The 18509-nt window shown below is 43.6% G+C and overlaps 1 long non-coding RNA gene and 1 pseudogene across 24 annotated transcripts in view; both read right to left on the minus strand.

Moving 5' to 3' along the window:
* LOC130211656 (uncharacterized) overlaps positions 1-12633 on the minus strand; it is a 37951-nt gene extending 25318 nt beyond the window's left edge. For 13 of the 24 annotated variants that reach the window (XR_008835127.1, XR_008835126.1, XR_008835131.1 and 10 more), the window contains exons 1-8: positions 6169-6436; positions 5895-5927; positions 5633-5682; positions 5114-5146; positions 3043-3092; positions 621-664; positions 382-437; positions 56-104 (exon numbers count right to left, since the gene is read on the minus strand). This is a non-coding gene — a long non-coding RNA (uncharacterized LOC130211656). Of the gene's footprint in view, positions 1-55; positions 105-381; positions 438-620; positions 726-3042; positions 3093-5113; positions 5147-5632; positions 5683-5894; positions 5928-6168; positions 6437-10953; positions 11018-11228; positions 11262-11739; positions 11790-12005; positions 12039-12279 lie in introns of those variants that run through there. The other 11 variants (XR_008835119.1, XR_008835118.1, XR_008835123.1 and 8 more) reach the window with 11 other exon arrangements.
* On the minus strand, positions 171-237 carry LOC130212348 (small nucleolar RNA SNORD31; annotated as a pseudogene).
* Positions 12634-18509: the final 5876 nt, after the last annotated feature.

Below are 18509 nucleotides of genomic sequence, written 5' to 3' on the forward strand. Positions count from 1 at the left end.
CCATTCTAGTTTACATATGTAACATATTTCACAAGTAAAATCAAACTACATTTACCTGCAGTGGTCCCAGGTGTCCCGTTCCCCTGAAGAGATCGACATCAAACCTGTAACAGTGAACAGGGTGAGTCAATACGGTTTGCTTTATATGAACGACTACATCATTACGTCTAGTGAGACCAGAGGTACCAATCAGTCATGAATTATCAGACTGGGGCGGTAATAAATAAATCACTTCAGAGACGACGGAGCAGCGTGGAAGATTTAGTGGATCATCTGAACACTAGGATGCTCTCCCGGTAAAAGTCTCCAACATGATCAGGATCCATCAACTACTTGTACGTCATCATGGCCACCTAGAAAACACCTGAAGGCCTCACTTACCTGGACTAACTAACACCCTCGTCGTTAAGATGGCAGCGTCTTCCAAAGCCAGACACCTGCAGAAGAGGACAACAGTCAGAGCCGAGCACGAGAAGCCTGAACTACCCACGGCTCTCCGTCGCTGATGTCAGTTATTCGATTTCTCAACATTGATTCAGACGAACAAGACGTTATCTCATCATTCTCAGCAGGTGTGGGAATAAAGGCCATCGGCCTCTAACGGTGCATTTATATCTTACCTTCAACGAGACCACCAGTCACGTCAAAGCAGGCGATGAATCATCTGTTGGCAAATGATGAAATTAATTTACTGCACAAAAGATGCTCGTGACTTTTACTGAGATCTGGATGAGAATAAAAATACAAGTTACGGTCAGTTAAACCTGGTAAACAGTGGCGGTGCGTCCATAGAGGGCACTAGGGTGCCGCCCCTCTTAAAATGTTGATGAAAAAAAGAAAAAAATACATCCTGTCAAAAAACATTATATGCCAAGTCATTTAAATAGTAAATATACCGTGTTGACGCGCTAAATGTGTGTGGGAGACCGTCAGCCTGTCAACAACCACTTAAATTAATGTGAAAAAATTAGGACTGTCAGCGTTAATCTATGCGATTAATTTGGCTGCGTTAACGCACTAAAATATTTTAACGCAACTTTGTTTACTTCCGGTGTTCGTTGAAGTTTTTACACTCCTCTGAGTGTCAAACCGCGGCAGTACGGTTTAACACTGTTTCCGTTTTTATAACAATTATTTCTCCGCGAAAATGAGGAGCAGAAATCAGTTTAAACTCGTGGATTAATCAGTCGGGTTTCCTCCTGCTCCTCCTTCCTCCCGTCTCCCCCTCGGATCCACAGAGGAACGGAGGGGCGACGTGTCGGGTGACGCGGCGCGGAAAGAATTAGTCACTCGAAACCTTCACCGTGATTTGTCAATCCGTTTGTCTGTCAACATTTTGCGAAAAAACAACCAATGAACACTCAGTAAATCACAAAGGACCTCCCACCTCACAGGTGAGGCTCATTAGCAGCCTGTCAGTCAGAGAACCAGAGGACACGGCGCGACAATGTGCCTCAATATATATGGAGCTGAGATTGTTCTGGAATGTTTGATGAATAACACGTGGGTATGTGTCGTATGCAAACGTCTTTAAAAGGTGAATTTACATTTTTTTGTAAAATGGAGAAAATGAGTCCAGCCTCCAGAGGGTTAACGTGACATATGTGAATGTCAGTCAGTTACCAAGGCCACTGGTTCTGCTGTGTTCAGTGTTAAAGATGACAGGACCAATGGGGTCTCAATATACTTCTTTTCTTTTTTACTAATCTGGATGTTTCACTGAAGAAACAATTTATCATCAACAATATTAAATACCTCGCTGGCACTTTATAGGTAGGAGCCTCTTTGAAACACAGCTCTGTGTGAAGTTTTGTCTTTAAAAGAAAGAAGAACTTTTAATCGCGATTAATGAATGTCAAAATGTGCGATTAATTAGTTAATTTTTTTTAATCGATTGACAGCCCTAGAAAAAATATAATATATCGCCACTCATCATCACGGAGAGAAGCCCCTCCCCATTTTCAGGGCTCCGGCCCAACGTGTGTGCGGCAGCGAGCAAACATTTCACAGTTGTTTCGGCAAGGACGGCTTCTCATTGGCGGATGAAACGTGAATCTTGGGGCACAAAAATGTGCGCTCTGGCCAATGACATTGTTTTATTATTTCACGTGATTGGACTATTCGGCAGATCAGAGACCGGTATCGTTCCCTCAGCCAGAGAGCTCCACGGAGCAGGTTGCTAACGGAGCTGTCAGCTGGAGCTCAGTGAGTAATGCGCTGTTTAGTTTCCCCTGTCTGTTGTTCCAAAGTCCTGGGACTGAAACTCTCTGGACTAGAACGGGGGGGGATCTAAAGAGCTTCAGACAAGTGTAAAGCATGAATGCATGGAGCTAACAGCATGAAGCCAACCCTGTTTGCAGAGCAGAGCAGCAGGAGACCGAACTTGCATCGAAAACACAACGAAGAAGTTCTGAAAAACAGACACATTCCCTCCAGAATAATGGAAACAGGTTACAGACATGATTGACTTTAACCAGAGAGTAAAGTGACCACTTTAAAGAGAGGAGGCTACTTGTCTTTACAGGAGTGGGTCTGCTCTGTCCCCCATGTAACATGTGATCTCTTTCTGACTATTCTGCTCTGAACCTCTTTCATCTGAGGGTGAAACTCTTTTATTTTGCAAACCTCTGAAACCCAACCCAATGTTTCTTAAAGCTGCTCTGAACCTCTCATGCCCAAAGTTAGTGTGTTGATAGTTGTTATTGGACAGTGTTGAGCACGGTGTTTTCTTGAAATAGCTTTGTTTTTTTACAATATTCTACTCAAAACCTCTTTTCTTCTCATTGTTGAGTGCCATTTAAACTGCGCCCCAAAAAAAATTCACCAGCCGCCACTGCTGGCAAATGAAAATGCAGTTTCCCAGAAGTTCGTGTCTTTTCACATCGGTTCAAAGTGAGTATCGGTTAATCATCATTGAAACTGCATCATCATGACGTCATGTTACTGCAAGTGTGGAAGGAACTTCAATGTCGTCGTCATGTTTATACCCCATAAATAATGGCCTGTATAATTAGACAGTTCCTTCTAGCTTCAGTCTCTCACCTGTAACAGTCATTCATCCTTCCTCATCACCGTAGATCAGCCATGAACACCTGGAGGACAAGAGGTCAGAGATGGACTTAACAAAATGTTAGTTGCCATGTTGAACTAAAGCAGGCGTTACAGTGCTGGTGGAGCTCATGTGCGTCTCAGAATCTGGTAAAGTGTTTCTTCAAAAGATGATTAAGTGAGAATTAAGAATCATCACTGAAGCACATGACAGTCAGTGGATCAGCAGGCATGAAAACGGGTCAGGGGTGAAAAAGGTGAGAAGGATAGGCGCGCGCGCAGGGGGGGGGGTGCTGGTGACTTCCACGAACATCGATGTTGGACGTTGTATGATAATCTATAGTTCCTCCATTCTGACACCAAGTCAGTGGGCCCTATAATAATAGTAATATTGTATATAATATAGTCATTCATGAACCAACTTCCTTTTTTTTTTGGCGTGAACAAGTCTTCAAGTCTTGTGCTCTGCTGAGCCTCGAGTCTGAGCCTCGAGTCTGTTCATCGAGTCTGTTCATCGAGTCTGTTCATCGAGTCTGTTCATCGAGTCTGTTCTGCCTCTACCTGGTTGTCACGATCTTCTAATCCAGGGGTGTCAAATTCATTTTCACCGAGGGCCACATCCGCCTCATGGCTGCCCTCAAAGGGCCGGTTGTCACTAACACGGTATAATTCTAACTACTCCAGAACATATTGTTAAATAACTGTCTTTGCATTTGTTTGTTTATTTAGGTGTACTTATATAAATGTATAACTATATATGCAAATGTATTTAATATTATACAATACATCTATTTAATTTAATTATATTTATTTTAACCCACATTACTTTATCAAAGATCAAACAAACATTATTACATTAACTTTGTTAAAAGCTTTTTCACAGTTGAGACAGGTGGTTCTCCACTGGTCTGGGTAGTGGTTCTCTACTGGTCTGGGGCAGTAGTTCTCTACTGGTCTGGGGCAGTGGTTCTCCACTGGTCTGGCTTTGGGACGCACTATCACCCCTGAATGACAAGATGAAAAGATGTTGCAGTTTGAACCTGAGTGTTCAGAATATCACAGTATGCACAACACAACTATTTAGTAATATTCCCTTTTACAGTCAATTATGAACCAACAAGTGAATCTTAAGGACACAAGAATGCCGTCACATAAAATGACGTGGCGGGCCACATTTGGCCCGCGGGCCATGAGTTTGACACTTATGTTCTAATCTATGCCATACTTGCCATAAATATCATGATACTGATACAATACCATAAAACAGTACCATAAATACGATCCTGGTATATTTATCTATAATAGTAATAAATAAAATATCTGTATGGTTCACTTTTTACCAACTTTTTCAACACTTAACAAATGGCAGTATTATTAGTATTAGCCTACAAGATATTAATGAAACTACATGGAGCCATCATAGCATTGATTATCACTATGAGACTGTTAGTCTGTATCTAACCTGATGAATAAGTTCATCAGGATGAGCAGCTGGAGAGTTACAGAAACAGAACTTTAGACTGAACTTAAACATTTCACTTCTGGCATCTTTTTTAATTTTTAAAGCCGAAAATTCCGCCACTTAACGGCACTCGCTGCGTAGTGTGCGCAGACAGCTCGACACGGAGCAGCGCGTGCGCTCTGATCGCTTCTTTAATGAAGCATCGATACTAAAAATATGCTAAATCACATCGCTCTTAACGTGACGGGTACTTTGTTAGCATCGCTACACCGCAGCGTGACAGCAGCAGATAGCGGGCTAACATTCAAGCTAACCTAAACCACCAAACGCTGAAGACGTCTTGACGCTGATTGGCCGAGACACGTCCCATCAAAGATGTTTTATTGCGAAAAGCACCACTCCACATTTTCTCCGTGTCCCACTCCAATCTCATAAACGCCGGCCAATTGACACCCCCCCCCCCCTTCCCCCAAAACAAAAACTCTTCGGATCGACACGATTCACGTCAGTCACCTATTTTGGTTTCAAAACGGCGAATTTCGCCGAAAGGTGAGGGATTCTCATGCCTGATCAGAGCTAGAACATTAGAGAAAAAAACCATACCTCGTGTAGAGGTCAACCACATTCTTCTAACACCTAAAAGGGGAGAAAACGGCATCCTTGAGTTTTAAGGAGACTTCACACGAGCACAATTATATGATTAGTTTCATCGCACTGAACGACTAAACGACCCACGATTCACCACCGCTGATGTGCAAGTGTGAGCTGCAGTTTAATTTAGTCTAGACAAAAGCATTGAGGAAATTCAGCAACCTTAAATATATTTAGATCTTGGGAACAATGTGGCCACAGCATGAATCAGCCTTTAACTCACGAAACGGAGTTGACTGGGATGAACCACGGCCTTTAGTTTCTCTTCCCCCGTCAGATTAAGACTTTAGTGCCAGGAATGGACACAGCCTTGCCCAGACAGGGGACCATTTGATTATTGATCATTTAGAAACACGTGAACTTCTGCATTGTCATGGCGGATCAGATTTATAACATACCATCACAAAAATGATGTACATGCTTTTATGTCTAGCATAATTTGACAGTTCATTCTAGCTTCGAGTCTCTCACCTGCAACAGTCCTTCATTCTTCCTCGTGACCGTAGATCAGCCATGAACACCTGGAGGACAAGAGGTCAGAGATGGACTTAACAAAATGTTATAGTTGCCATGTTCAACTAAAGCAGGCTTTACAGTACTGGTGGAGCTCATGTGCGTCTCAGAATCTGGTAACGTGTTTCTTCAAAAGATGATTCAGTGAGAATTAAGAATCACTGAAGCACATGAGCACCAGTCAGTGGATCAGAGCTAGAAGATTACTTTTTTTTATTACCTCGTGCAGAGTTCGACCACATTCTTCCGACACCTAAAAATGGAGGGCAACGACGTCCATGAGTTTTAAGACGACTTCACACGAGCACAGTTATACAATGAGTTGCATGCTACTCAGAATTTGAGATTAAGTTTCCACAAGTATTTTCAGTGAGAGAGTTCAAAGAGCACATCACTGTAGCACGAGGCGCTCGGTTGTGTGCCAGTTATATTGATTTAATATACACCGGAGACTACGTCATGTCTGAATGAGCCACGCGGTGGAGATATATTACCTTCGCAGGTTTCTGGAGGTCTCGACCTGTAAACCAGAGAGCACGTTGCTTCAAGCATGGCGACCCGTTAGCTCGCGGGCTAACTTCCTCTGGTCGGCGAACACGTGGCGGCTGCACGAGCGGATCTCAGGGAGGCACGAGCCCGGAGGAGAGACGTATATAAATATCAAGTGTCAAATATCAGAAAAATGAAGTGTAGTCACAGACACTCAGAACGGCTAAGCTGTGAAATCGTCATCGTTAGGTTGGTTAGAGATGAGCCAGCTCCGCGAAGAACAGCTCGGTGCGCAATGCATGCTGGTTAGATTTGTGTCCAGTTTTATCCCGACTTGCTCTGACGTCATGCACACGTGATCACGATACTCTCGCGAGAGCCAAGCGCCGCAGTCGCTCTCCATCTGAGATTTGACAACAAACCCCACGTGGAGTAGAACATCCTTATTTTCTGGGTAGTTTTAATACTTAACGCTCGATTGTTGGCTATTAGTCTGAGGTTTAACTAAATACCTGTACTGTGTGATCATTAATGAACCACGTTTATTGATATAACACGGAAAAAAAGCTATACAACGAAGAAAGGATACAGCTACACGCACATTTCCACATAAATATATATACATAAATGCCAATGATGTCTTTAAACTACAGGCAGCACAGGCGGGCTGGTGTGTGACTGGTGGACAGCGCAGACAGACTCAGACTGGAGGCCTGCAGACAGCAGCTCAGTCACTGTTAATGGAGGAGGCACACACTCACACTTTTAAAAAAATGTTCCTTGTTTGAAGCATAAATCCACGATGGTTCACTTGTTTGATTCTTACATTAATCTCTGTAGTTTTCCTCCATGCAGAGGTGAGCCGGCACAACGCTGCTGGTGTTTTCCAACAAACGGGATTTTCCATGAGCCGTGTTGAAAGAGGCCATACGAGAGGTACAGGGATACAACTTTACAACATGATGGATTACACTTTTATTATCACTATTGCTGCGATACATTTGTGACATGTGTTTTGCAGGCGTGGGATTGGATGAGATCATAAGTCATCACTGGAGCAGAGACCTCCATGCCTGCCATTATTTGAGGGACTTTATGCTAAAACTCATTTAAAATAGGTACATTTAATGTCTGCATGTCTGTAACGAAGCTGGAGGAACGCCCAGCGTTGTACAGATGATTGACAGGTGTTACAGCTACACAGGTCATGAGGCCTTCGCTGACCTCCTGAACTCAGTAAATGCAACAACCATACTTCCTCATCTCAACAACTTCTTCCTGTAAACACAATAACACTTATAACATAACAGGTTAATATTACATGTCACTTTTGAAATGTGACTACAGTTATAACCAACGATAGTACAAGCACAAATACTAATATCTGCTTTCCTGAAAGCAAAGGATACGCCTCTTACCTTTCAGCCCTCTAGAAGTTATTTTCAAGGGTACGGACATAGCGCTGAAGGAACTCTGGGCGATCAGCGAGCGGGAGTCGGCCCCCCGAGGCTGCTTTCATTGTGGGGGGACTTAAAAAGCGAACCTGAAGAAAGTTCCCCAAGTTCTACCAACACATAACAAGCAACACGGGGGAGCTTCCCGACCACTGCTACACCCCTTCGGGATGGATACAAACCCCTCCTCCCCCACCGTTGGGCAAATCGGACCACCGCCCATCCAACTACTCCCGCCTACAGGCAGAGGCTAAGCAAAACCCAATCGCTGTGAAGGAAGTAAACGCTGGTCGGACCAATGGGAGTCTATGCTACAGGACTGTTTTAAACGTTGACTGGGATATGTTCAGGGTCGCGCGGACAACAACGCAGTGATCGCGCCTCAGTCCCCGGGTTCATCAAGAAATGCATAGATGACGTTGTTCCTACCAAGTCGGTTCGGTTTATCCCAACCAGAAACCGTGGATAAATGGCGATGTTCCCCTGCACCCAAGCGAACACCCCCTTTTGCCCGGGGAATATGGCGGAATACAAAACCCCGCCGACCTCCGAAGACCATCGGCTCTCCCAAAGGGGGAGTTCAGGAACAAGGTGGAGGAAAAGCTCAAGAGCCGCGTGAGAGGTGTGGAAGGGCTACAGACAATCCGGACTTCAGGGGGAGAACCAGCGGTGAAGAAACTCTCTACCTCCCTCCCAGGCGAGCTAAATACATTCTTTGCTCGGTTCGCGTGAGCGGCAGCCCGGAAGGCAGCCCCGCCCGAGGAGACCAGCCGCTGACATTCAGAGGTGGCGGCGCAGACCTTCAACGGGTGGTCCGGGCGGCAGGTCCCACCACATCCGGGCCGGGCCCGAGCATGTGCAGACCAGTTGGCAGGACTTCAGCATTTCCCTCCCCTGCCCAGGCTTTGTTCCCTAACTTCAAGAGCCAATTGTGCCTTCCCCCCCCCAAGGAACCCTGTGAATGCTGGGACCCGTAGCCCTCACCTATTGTCAGTAAAGTTTAGAGGTTGGCGGACTTCATTTGTTCCTGTTCCTGCCCGCGGCCCATGGAATTTTGCATACCAAAAACGTCCACCGGGACCTTCCCTGGCCTTCCCCCCCTTTCCCACCGGGAGGAGGAACTGTTGTGGCGAATGTGGTTGTGGACACAGCTCAGGTTAACACTTTTTTCCCCCGGGAAAAGCTCGCCCAAGCCAGAGGCAGGCCTGATCTACCAGGAGCGGAAGGACCCCCCCCCAGGGGTGAGGAGGGCAGACCACCTCGGCCCTGACCCTAAACAGGGGCCCCTGGGGGTGGGGGAGCCCCCCACCCTGAAACCCCACGACTGGGATCACAGCCCCGCATCTCAATTTCTCGACACAAAGTGTTGGGGTGATCACCCGACGGACAGCCTACAGGGAGGAGGTTGGTCACGGTACATGGGGGGGAAAAACCCCTCTCCTCCTAAAAACCAAGGGTGCGTGGCCAGGAACGGAGAGGAAGCACCCCCCCCCAAACGGATTCAGTAGGAGGTCGCAGTTCAAGTTCCCGGCGGACACTCCGAGGCCACATGGACCAGACAACTCATTAAAAAACCCAACAACCCTGTTTTTTCCCTTAGGCATGGGAAATTAACGGGGGATTAAATTTAAAAAATGATGTTTAATTATAGTCTGGTAAATCCCCCCGGGGGGTAATAAAGGGGGTCGGTGGACATACATGTTATAGTTCCCTCCCCCTGGAATATAACCAAACTGCGGGGCCACCCGCGGTGTGGCAATAAACCCCCACAAACGTTACCCTTTATAGGAGGCATACCGGGATCAAGGCCGAAAACAGATGAGGAAAGTTTCTTCAGCAGGCCCACCTGTGAAAAAGGGAGAGACCCTCTTTAAAAACAAAACCCCGAAAATTCGGGAAACAGGCCATTGTTTTTTTTTAACTTTTTTTTTAAAAATATTGATTTAACAAGTAAATTACTTTTTTTTAAAAAGAATACTTTCTTTTTTTTGGTGGTTTGTTTTTTACCATTCTTATTTTTCTGCTATCTGTCTGTTTTCACTAAGTTTAAAACCTTTATTTTAAAAATTGAAATAAAACTTAAAGGGGGGTCTAAAAGTTACAGTGTGTTGATAGTTGTTATTGGACAGTGTTGAGCACACTGTTCTTTAAATAAAGCTGTTTTTTACAATATTCTACTCAAAACCTCTTTTCTTCTCATTGTTGAGTGCCATTTAAACTGTGCCCCCCCCCCAAATTTCACCAGCCGCCACTGCTGCCAAATGAAAATGCAGTTTCTCAGAAGTTCGTGTCTTTTCTAGGGCTGTCAATCGATTAAAAAAAATTAATCGCACATTTTGAAACTGCGATTAATTAATCGCGATTAAAAGTTCATTCTTTTCAAAGACAAAACTTCACACAGAGCTGTGTTTTCAAAGAGGCTCCTACATATAAAGTGCCAGCGAGGTATTTAATATCGTGGATGATAAATTGTTTCTTCAGTGAAACATCAGATTAGTTAAAAAAAGAAGTATATTGAGACCCCATTGGTCCTGTCATCTTTAACACTGAACAGCAGAACCAGTGGCCTTGGACACTGACTGACATTCAAATATGTCACGTTAACCCTCTGGAGGCTGGGGACATTTTATACATTTTACAAAATAAAATAAATTCACCGTTTAAAGTCTTTTGCATGTGACATATACCCACGTGTTCTACATCAAACATTCCAGAACAATCTCAGCTCTGAAATGAGCCTCATTGTCCTCGCGCCGTGTTCTCTGGTTCTCTGACTGACAGGCTGCTAAATGAGCCTAACCTGTGAGGTGGGAGGACCTTTGTGATTTACTGAGTGTTCATTGGTTTTCCCAAATGTTGACAGACAAACGGATTGACCAATCACGGTGAAGGTTTTGTGACGAGTTCTTTCCGCTTTTGGTCACCCGACCGTCGCCCCTCCGTTCCTCTGTGTATCAGGGGAGGCGGGAGGAAGGAGGAGGAGGAAACCCGACTGATTCATCCACGAGTTAAACTGATTTCTGCTCCTTATTTTCGCGGAGAAATGGTTGTTTTAAAAACGGAAACAGTGTCAAACCGTAAAAATAAAATAAAAAACTTGCGTTAATATATTTTAGTGCGTTAACGCGGCCAAATTAATCGCATAGATTAACGCGTTAACGCTGACAGCCTTAGTCTTTTCACATCGGTTCAAAGTGAGTATCGGTTAATCATCATTGAAAATGCATCATCATGACGTCATGTAGATGTTACTGCAAGTGTGGAAGGAACTTCAATGTCGTCGTCATGTTTATACCCCATAAATAATGGCCTGTAAAATTAGACAGTTCCTTCTACCTTCAGTCTCTCACCTGCAACAGTCCTTCATCCTTCCTCATCACCATAGATCAGCCATGAACACCTGGAGGACAAGAGGTCAGAGATGGACTTAACAAAATGTTATAGTTGCCATGTTGAACTAAAGCAGGCGTTACAGTGCTGGTGGAGCTCATGTGCGTCTCAGAATCTGGTAAAGCGTTTCTTCAAAAGATGATTCAGTGAGAATTAAGAATCATCACTGAAGCACATTACAGTCAGTGGATCAGAGCTAGAACATTAGAGAAAAAACATACCTTGTGTAGAGGTCAACCACATTCTTCTAACACCTAAAAAGGGAGAAAACGGCATCCGTGAGTTTTAAGGAGACTTCACACGAGCACAATTATATGATTAGTTTCATCGCACTGAACGACTAAACGACCCACGATTCACCACCGCTGATGTGCAAGTGTGAGCTGCAGTTTAATTTAGTCTAGACAAAAGCATTGAGGAAATTCAGCAACCTTAAATATATTTAGATCTTGGGAACAATGTGGCCACAGCATGAATCAGCCTTTAACTCACTAAACGGAGTTGACTGGGATGAACCACAGCCTTTAGTTTCTCTTCCCCCGTCAGATTAAGACTTAGTGCCAGGAATGGACACCGCCTTGCCCAGACAGGGGACCATTTGATTATTTAGAAACACATGAACTTCTGCATTGTTATGGCGGATCAGATTTATAACATACCATCACAAAAATGATGTACATGCTTTTATGTCTAGCATAATTTGACAGTTCATTCTAGCTTCGAGTCTCTCACCTGCAACAGTCCTTCATTCTTCCTCGTGACCGTAGATCAGCCATGAACACCTGGAGGACAAGAGGTCAGAGATGGACTTAACAAAATGTTATAGTTGCCATGTTCAACTAAAGCAGGCTTTACAGTACTGGTGGAGCTCATGTGCGTCTCAGAATCTGGTAAAGTGTTTCTTCAAAAGATGATTCAGTGAGAATTAAGAATCATCACTGAAGCACATGAGCACCAGTCAGTGGATCAGAGCTAGAAGATTACTTTTTTTTTATTACCTCGTGCAGAGTTAGACCACATTCTTCCGACACCTAAAAATGGAGGGAAACGACGTCCATGAGTTTTAAGACTACTTCACACGAGCACAATTATACAATGAGTTGCATGCTACTCAGAATTTGAGATTAAGTTTCCACAAGTATTTTCAGTGAGAGAGTTCAAAGAGCACATCACTGTAGCACGAGGCGCTCGGTTGTGTGCCAGTTATATTGATTTAATATACACCGGAGACTACGTCATGTCTGAATGAGCCACGCGGTGGAGATATATTACCTTCGCAGGCTTCTGGAGGTCTCGACCTGTAAACCAGAGAGCACGTTGCTTCAAGCATGGCGACCCGTTAGCTCGCGGGCTAACTTCCTCTGGTCGGCGAACACGTGGCGGCTGCACGAGCGGATCTCAGGGAGGCACGAGCCCGGAGGAGAGACGTATATAAATATCAAGTGTCAAATATCAGAAAAATGAAGTGTAGTCACAGACACTCAGAACGGCTAAGCTGTGAAATCGTCATCGTTAGGTTGGTAAGAGATGAGCCAGCTCCGCGTAGAACAGCTCGGTGCGCAATGCATGCTGGTTAGATTTGTGTCCAGTTTTTTTTGACTTGCTCTGACGTCATGCACACGTGATCACGATACTCTCGCGAGAGCCAAGCGCCGCAATCGCTCTCCATCTGAGATTTGACAACAAACCCCACGTGGAGTAGAACATACTTATTTTCTGGGTAGTTTTAATACTTAACGCTCGATTGTTGGCTATTAGTCTGAGGTTTAACTAAAGACCTGTACTGTGTGATTATTAATGAACCACGTTTATTGATATAACACGGAAAAAAAGCTATACAACGAAGAAAGGATACAGCAGAGCTACCAACTCTCACGGTTTCGCCGTGTGACACACGCTTTTGCATGTTTTCACACGCTCTCACGCCACACAACCAATTTCTCACGGCAAAAGAAATTCTGATTTTGGGCCGAGGCGCGTTGGTTTCTTTTCAAACTCCGCGACGATAGATGGCGCTAAGGAGCGCATCAATAAACCTATTCGCTGCATAGACATCCTATTTACCCCAAAGAGTCCCGAAGTTAGCAACAGAAGAAGACTTTCAAACAGACACAACGAGCAGACTGCGATGTGTTAATGCAGGGCTCTCAAGTGTCACGCATTTCGGTCTTACGTCACGCACTCCGCCACACATCGTATTTCTCACGCTGAAAAAACTCTCGGCTATTTAATGTTTTAATGTGCCGCAGCGCGCCAACATGAGCCGCGCTGCCCGCACCGTAGAGGAATCAAGCGCTCCCCTGGAGTTCTGCTGTGAGGTGCCACTTATCAGCCAATCAAAAAAAAGAAATGGGCTACACAATAGCCAATCAGAAAAAAACGTATCTGTTGTATCTGGGTAAGATTTAATCCAGCAACCAATGAAAATAAAGCATCCTGGATAGATATGTCACTCTTGCCCGTCTTCAAAACTTAAGAGCCCTGTTAATGACATGTGGTTCAATTAAGTTCTCACTCTCTTTAACTTTAAATCTTGAAATAATGTGTTGTGTTTGTGTGTGTGATTTTGTGTGGTGATGTAAACTCAGCTGTCATAACAAGCAGCAGGAGAGCACCTTGTTATCCTCTTGGTATACTGCATGCTCAACACATCAGAGCATTGTTTGTTAAGGCTGCCCACATAGCATGTATCTCTTTATTTGCAGGCCTAGGAAAAGGACCCTCTCAAAAAATTTCCAAACAGCACTTTGAACAAGTAAGATGTATTATAAAGAATTTAACATAAAGACAGGACATTTGTGCAATATAATTAGGCATGTTTTTGTAAATGAGAGTAGAGTTATTAAAAAACATTCTTTAAGGTAGCAAAGATGCCTCGTAAAAGACATTTGCCAGGCCAGAATGCGTACAACATGGTTTAACTAAATACCTGTACTGTGTGATCATTAATGAACCACGTTTATTGATATAACACGGAAAAAAAGCTATACAACGAAGAAAGGATACAGCTACACGCACATTTCCACATGAATATATATACATAAATGCCAATGATGTCTTTAAACTACAGGCAGCACAGGCGGGCTGGTGTGTGACTGGTGGACAGCGCAGACAGACTCAGACTGGAGGCCTGCAGACAGCAGCTCAGTCACTGTTAATGGAGGAGGCACACACTCACACTTTTAAAAAAAAGTTCCTTGTTTGAAGCATAAATCCACGATGGTTCACGTTGTTTGATTCTTACATTAATCTCTGTAGTTTTCCTCCATGCAGAGGTGAGCCGGCACAACGCTGCTGGTGTTTTCCAACAAACGGGATTTTCCATGAGCCGTGTTGAAAGAGGCCATACGAGAGGTACAGGGATACAACTTTACAACATGATGGATTACACTTTTATTATGACTATTGCTGCGATACATTTGTGACATGTATTTTGCAGGCGTGGGATTGGATGAGATCATAAGTCATCACTGGAGCAGAGACCCTCCATGCCTGCCATTATTTGAGGGACTTTATGCTAAAAACTCATTTAAAATAGGTACATTTAATGTCTGCATGTCTGTAACGAAGCTGGAGGAACGCCCATAAGCAGATGATTGACAGGTGTTACAGCTACACAGGTCATGAGGCCTTCGCTGACCTCCTGAACTCAGTAAATGCAACAACCATACTTCTCATCTCGAACAACTTCTTCCTGTAAACACAATAACACTTATAACATAACAGGTTAATATTACATGTCACTTTTGAAATGTGACTACAGTTATAACCAACGATAGTACAAGCACAAATACTAATATCTGCTTTCCTGAAAGCAAAGGATACGTCCTCTTACCTTTTCAGCCCTCTAGAAGTTATTTTCAAGGGGTCACAAGTCAAAAAGTTGGGAACCAATGTTTAGATCTCTAAAGCGTATTCACTCAGTCAGCTGATAATTGCCACCAGGTGTATCGATGCCATCTTTATTTAAATGTACATTCACTTGCTTCCTTCATCTATTCAAAGTACAATTCCTTTGTGGTGTTAACATGTGGGTGTTTGCACATTAAAGGTCGTCAATCAATCAGTTTGTTACAGTCCATTTATTTCCCTTCACACTGTATGTAAACACATCTGGATATTGGAGGCCTGGCTCTTCCAGATGTACGAAATACTCTTAAAAAGGCTTGAAAGTATCTTTTGGTTTTAACCTCAACATATTCTTGGTTTAAAGCACTTTAATGTATCCAGTCATGTTTATTAAATCAAGACACCAATTATTTCAAAATAAAGCGACTCACAGACTCAGGTCAAACTTAAATTAAAACGTTAGAACTATGCAAAACTCCAGAGGGAGACCATGCAGGAAGTTGATGTGTAGTTCTATTGTCAGTAGGGAACTGTAATTAAACGAGAACCTCACTTAATGATACAAACGGCCTGAAATCTCTTGTTAAAGAAATTAAAACTACATCAACCATCGTCTGTGAAATGAAATTGTTTCTATATATTTGCGCTCATAAATTAGAATTCATTGAATTTCCAATTTTTGGTTTATTTAGTATTATTTTACAATTAAGTTTGTATGAAAAATGTTTTTAGGGAATACAACATGGCTTTAACAATGGCCTGACATTGGGATCTGGTAGAATTATAGGAATAAAACCAAGACTTTGGGGAAATTGTTATGTTTTTTTTGTGAACTTTGAATTGCCTCCACAAAAAAAGACACACACACACTGCAATACTAATATTTAATGTACCAACTTGGCATATGGCGTCTCAGGACTATTCCAGTCATCACATGCTTTGATGAAACGGGTTACTCACTAAATGTGGGTTAAGTAACCACCGTGAATACATCAATGCACATCCTCAACTCTTTCACTGAGAATAATTATAATGAACACTAACTAGCATTTTTTCATCGATTTACACTGACAAAAACAATAGAAGTGTAACAAGAGGAGACATAAAAGCCTGGATGGTTTTTTATATAGACACATTCAAATTGTCTCATCAGTGTTAAAGTGTGCTTTAATTTAGGTTTAATGTTCTTTTTAAATGCCTGTAGCAGTGCAGGGTTGTGCAACCCATAATACACCACTCATATTGGATGTGTTGGTCAACTCCATCAGCACCAACACGATGAGTTGATTGAAAGAGTTGTGGACTGGCAAGAGAGTCTGGGGACACCTAGTGGACAGTCCGAGGATGGCAGCTCTCCAACAATACGTCATAATTCCTGAACTAGATGTCACTAGATGATGTCATCATATCAGTGAAGTCTCCACCACAGGAAGACGGTGGCTTCGGCCACAAGGAATAATAATCAAAGTAAATTGGATTTGTCCCCAGCACATGTTTGTTGTCATTTTGCAACATTTAAAGAAACCTTTACAACTTGATGCATTTCTTTCTCCGTCAGCTGCAAACTGATCTGAATCAATACGGTCTCCGCCCCTTACGAGTCAGGTCAAGTTAGCAGCACCGTCATGATGCGAATCATGGGCTCAGCGATCCAGAGGTTGCCCAGATGTGTAACAGCAACACACATCTTCACAGAGAAACTGCTGTTTCATTGGAAACTTAAAGCCACTGCGAGGAACTGTTGGCCCTCCCTGTGGACGTAAGTGGTAGTGAACCAGAATCCCTCGAGAAAAGCTTTCGCTTGACTGCAGCAGGGTCTGACGGTCTGACCCCCTCTGATCCAGGTTCTGGTTCCGTGCCTCCCTCCCCTCCAGTGGGCCCAGCAATACGCTCTGGGCCTCCATTGTGGGCCCGGTTGATGCCGGGAGTCCCGGTGGAATCTAAGCCGAGGGAGTTTCATGGTGAATCTTGGATGACGAGCAAAGAAGAAATAGCCAATCTTCTCTCTGATGGTCTTGTTTACTTATATAGGTTGTATAGAAGTGAATGTATTAAATTAAATTTTTTCATAAGAGGTTAAAAGTCCCTTTAACAGCTGCCATGGTTACCAACAGCGTATGCAGATATAACACATGTGGCGAGCGTCTGTGGTGAACCACTCAAGTCTGAATCTAGTGAACACAGAGAACGTGACTGTTCCCACACACACCGACCTGAACCCTTCACTCATCAGACGTCTGAGGAGTCTTTCTGTGCAGCGGCCTCTCAGAAGCTCAGCTAAGTCACCATGAAGAGCTTCAGCTTGATCACGGCTTTAAGTCTCTGCAGCTTCGGTGAGTACGGCTGCATTTACAACGGCGGTCACCGGAAATTGAGACTATTCCCTTGTTCAAAAGTTTTATTTAAAGGAAATGTCAACAGCACTTGTTTAACGGAGAGTAAATCTCTTGTTTCAAGGCTGCATGTGTGTGTGTCAGGTCCAGAGTGTCAGACGGTGGAGGTCCAGGTGGAGAAGTCACACTGCTGTGCTCCAACTTCTCAAGTTCTTTGAGTCCGATCACCTGGCTCCAGGCGGTCCGGAGGTCGCAGCCCCACTCCATCTCCTTCATCTTCGAGCCCTTCCAGCCGGCGACCTTCTCCGATGGATTTGGAAATGGTCGTTTTGAAATTAGATCCGAGATCTCTGCCGTTTCCCTCACGATCAGACAAGTGAACGCCTCTGGGCTGTTCCTGTGGATATTATACCAGCAGAAGACCGGTTATTTTTAATCCCACGTATTTAGCGGTTCACGGTAAGATCGTTGTAAAGTTTGGTCTGTTGTGAGATTGCTGTGGTCCTTTAAATGTCAGGTGTCATCCTGGTGGAATTCATGATGTGGACTTTGAGTTTGATGCTTTACAGATGGTGTAAATGATTTATTCTTATCTGTTTTATGAGAACAATTCTCATTTCTGTCCGTTAATATTCCAACGATGTTAAGCCCCTGTAGAGGTTAAACGTAGCGTCTGACTCCACAGTGTTTCTTGATGGACTGATGGAGCAGGTGATCGGGCCCCTGGCCGGCCTGACACATCTCCTGCTCGGGGTCATCGTCGGTCTGGCTGTTAAAGTGTTTATTATTAAACCATCATCATGATGTCCAACTTACTGAGACCGGCAAAGACTTTGTGTCAGAGATTTTGAATTCCTGCTGATTATTTACACTCACACACGTCCAGAGTCTCCTATGGGGAGTTTGCTGGAGGTCGGCACACTGTGAAGACGTAGAACATAAATAAAGAGATATAGCAGACTAAAATACCAAACAGGAACTCAGCATTTGTTAGACAGGAAAAGAAAACGCATGGGTATGAGGAGTCATATCAGCCTCCTCTGATGCTCACCTTCACGACCTCGCTGACCTGTCACTTTTTTCTTGCTGCATTGTATGACCTCAAACTGCATTGTGTGTAACACTTTTTGAACAACTGTTGTCACATAAGTGTCGAATCAAGCCAGATTAAAGGAAATATCCGAAACACATTTATTTGACTACTTTGTCTTTATACGTCTGTAGATTTCTCCTAAATTCACCAAAAGTTGGATTAGATAATCCATTTTTTGAATATTTAAACTAGTCATAAAAAAACTATTGTCTTGTATAGAAAATCAA

Source organism: Pseudoliparis swirei, chromosome 21, assembly GCF_029220125.1.
Source record: "Pseudoliparis swirei isolate HS2019 ecotype Mariana Trench chromosome 21, NWPU_hadal_v1, whole genome shotgun sequence".
Classification (NCBI taxonomy): Eukaryota; Metazoa; Chordata; class Actinopteri; order Perciformes; family Liparidae; genus Pseudoliparis; species Pseudoliparis swirei.